Source organism: Ctenopharyngodon idella, chromosome 10, assembly GCF_019924925.1.
Source record: "Ctenopharyngodon idella isolate HZGC_01 chromosome 10, HZGC01, whole genome shotgun sequence".
NCBI classification, from domain to species: domain Eukaryota; kingdom Metazoa; phylum Chordata; class Actinopteri; order Cypriniformes; family Xenocyprididae; genus Ctenopharyngodon; species Ctenopharyngodon idella.
This window is the reverse complement of record NC_067229.1, coordinates 32,425,507-32,429,479: the sequence shown is the minus strand read 5'-3', so window position 1 is coordinate 32,429,479 and position 3,973 is coordinate 32,425,507.

Below are 3,973 nucleotides of genomic sequence, written 5' to 3'. Positions count from 1 at the left end.
TGAGTATCGTATTCACCCAGTTTTCCATGTGTCACTCTTGAAACCTCACCATCCCTCTGTCCTTCCCTCCACAGAGTCTGGCGACCCCGAAGATCCCCCTCCTCCACTCATCGCAGAAGACGGGGTAGCCTACCAGGTGAAAGACATCCTGGACTCCCGGCGTCGTGGTGGGTCCCTTGAATACCTGGTCGACTGGGAAGGTTATGGTCCCGAAGAACGTTCATGGGTCCCGAGGAATGATGTTCTAGATCCCAGCCTCCTTGACGACTTCCACGCCAGACATCCCAGCAAGCCAGCTCCCCGAGGCAGAGGTCGACCACCACGACGTCGGGGTCCGCGGTCCTCAGGAGCGGACCGTGGAGGGGGGGGTAATGTCACAGACACGCCAGGCTCTACACTCACCCAATCACATCGCACTCCCTCTCCTGAGTACTGACAAGCCACACCTGACGCTCATTCACACTCATCACCACAGCCACATAAAAGACACGCCAGTTCACTCAGTCACTGTCCGGTCTCGTTAACACATACCAGTGTTTACTTACCTCCAGGACTCCCTTGCTCGACTACTTACCTGTCTCCAGCGTCTTCAGTGATTCCTAGTGTCTCCTCGTCTCCTGTGCTTCTCCTGTGTGTTCGTCTGTTCCACGTCTCCCGGCATCCACGCTTCCTAAGAACACACAGACAAGTATCAGTTCCAGTTCATCGGCTCATCGACCTTATCATCTGCCATCACTCACCTGCACTCTGCTCACGCTCTGCTTTACCTGAAATAAACCTGTTAACCCTTACCTGTGTCTCCGCTCCGTTCTGTATGTAACAAAAGTCCACGCCCTAGTCCCTTTTAGCAATTTGTTAGCAACCGCCGGAACCGGAAGTCCTAAAATGCTAATTCGCTTCCGGGTTTTGCCTACAAAAACACATCATCCCTGAGGTACTCTATTGATAAACCCTCTCCCATGGCCTCATGGGATAGTAAAATTTACATCAAATGCGCACTTCAGAATCTCGACAGAAAACTAATCCTACTTTATTGTAGGGAAGTATTCGATTTTGGGTGCAGCAATCTTTTTTTTCATGGGAAGGCCCTTAGAAATGTTGCCATGTTGGCATCACGTGACTAGATGTGTTATGCAGTTGATTGATTTAGTAATAATAACAATAACAACAATAATAATACATGTATATCCTAATAATTTGCTTTTCAGCCAGTGTTCTGTTTCCCACTAATAATTCTGAATCTTCATAATCTTTTCTGGACAGGAAATAAAACAAAACAGAAAAAACATTTAAAAAAAAAAATCTCTATTGTGACGTATATATACAAATAAAGTGGCTTCTCAAATAAGAAAAAATGTAGGATGGGACTTGATTTTGTCCAGTGGGAACTGATTGGATTGTTGTTGTTTTTGTTTGGATTCAATGTTAAAAAGTTAATATTTTTGATTAAAGATTAGTAGAGCACATGCATTTAAAAATGATGATGAAATAATTTAATAATAAATTGAATAATTTAATACTTTTAATCATCTTTATTGATATGCACAGATAAGTCATTTATAAAAAACACTGCAATAATCCATAAAAATAAGAATTATTGAAGAAATATGAAAATAAGAATTAATGTTGGGATCAAGGATAATTGCAACATATAGATTTCATAATAAAAGCTCAATATGAACACCAGATGGTCCTGTTACCCCTTAAACAAAACAAAATAAATAAATAAATAGAAATTTAATGTAGTCGTAAGTTTTACTCTCCTCTGTAAGTTCTCATGTTTGTGACACTCTCATTTGTCACATTAAAGCTCATTTACAGTTCGGCCTAATGATAAATCAATTAAGTTTAATCCAAAAATAACTGTCTACATTCTTAATAATGTGATTGTGTAAGTATACATTAACAAGGATAACACCATTATAAATAGTTAAAATCATTAAAAATTGGATTTTGCTAGAGAGCTGCTAGTTGGTTGTTAGCGCTTTGCTAAGGAGTTCTTGATGGTTGATAGGTGGTTGAAATGGTGCTCTGGGTAGTTTTTTTTTTTTTTTTTTAATTATTATTAAACTATAGGCTTTGAACAGATGGTTGAATTTTTAGACCTGGATGAACAATCAGTTGAGCAATATAAAGGTTTGAAGATGGCTAAACTGACAGGTTTCAGGCTCTCTACTATAACACAAGATATTCACAGTTTATTACCCCTGAAAGTTTCATTCAGATGGCGCTGTGGAGGCTAACAGCTCATTCAGAACATTCACTGAAGTGAAAGAGAGCGTGGAGACAGTGACAGGATTATGCTTTTTCATCTAGAATTTGTTCCCTCTTATTGTATTGATTTTTATCACCTTGTGACTCAGAATTGACAAGTTTTTTTTTTATGAATATCAAAATCTTAGGTTAAAATTTCTATGTATCAGTATTTCATTTCAGCAAGTTTAAATGTTCCTGTGTTGTAAAAAATGATTTATTCTAAAATACAAATGTTCCATGTAGTCTTTCAATATGAGTTCATAAAATCTGCATGCATAGTAGCCTAATCATAATAAGCAAAAATTGTTTAAAACAGCGTTGCTATTGTTACTGTTACATAAAACAAACTAACTGAAAGTGAGCTGAATGAAACTGAAATAAAGCCAAAATAATATAAAATATAAATATTAAATGAAAACTTAAAATGAAAATTAGACATTCTGTCTTGACTAACTGAAATAACTTTAAGTTGAAGTACTAAAATTTCAATAACTTAAATTGAAAAGACAATAAAGCTATACAGAAATATTTCTGAAAAATTACAAACACATAAACAAATTAAAATTAAAACTAAAAGCTAGAAAATATAAAAATAAAAGTTAATTCAGATTCAACATATTACTAAACTATAAATAGTATATAAATAACAACACTGTTTTAAAATCATCTTTGAGTTTAGTATGTCACATCATTGTTAGTTTAGTATCACTGAGATATTATTTTAGTTTTTATTTTTATATTTTCCATTTTCATTTTTATTGTAGTTAAAGTTTTAGCCATTTTGATATTTTTATTAGTTATTGTGTTTAATGTCCTTTTTTATTCATTTTTATTTCATTTTTAGTTCTAGTTATATTAGCACATCAAGTTTAACTAAATGCTAAAGAGAAATATATATTTCAAGTAATGAAAATGCTATCTTTTATGGTTTTAGTTTTAGTTAACTATAGTAACCCATATGTTACACCACAGGATATGTTTCTCAGAAGTTTCTCAGAAAACCTTCCATAGTTGTGACTAAACTGGCTGTCGCATGACCAAAGATGGCCTTTGCCCAGAGTGATAGTGTCAGCTGAAAATATGGCCCCCTTTCAAAACACACTGTATTAATTTAGTTCTGATACTAAACAAATGTACATTTCTCAGAAAACTAAGAAAAAAAGAAGATTCTAAACAAAATGTGTACTTTACATATGAGAGCCTGTTTGTGATGTAATGCTTGTGAATGTGCTGTAATAGCCCGCAATGGTCACAAAGGGGCACTCTAGATACATGATCAGACTATGTAGGCCTATGGCAAGAAGCCTTGTGTTAATTTAACATCCTCTGGCCAGTTTCCTGAGTGTTATTTTCACATGACTTGAGGTGAGAATAATATCATGCACAATTCATGTACATAAATACTCTGTATGTGCAATACATTTTTAGATTAGAAGAAAATTATATATAAAAAAATTTGCAGATCATGTTAATCTATTTGGACTGACATTGTTGGAATTGTAATAATGCAGATCTTTGCATGTAGTATTTACTGTTATAGTACTGTTGTAAGATGTGAGGAAAAGTAAACCATTCCTGTGATCCTGTGATTGATTCTGATGTGATGATGTATGATGTTAAATGTTTTCACACTTTTTACAGAAGATAAACAGTCTTCAGCTCTAAATAGTGTCAAACAGGAAGAATCATATGAGTAGGAAACCAACCCTACCACAGC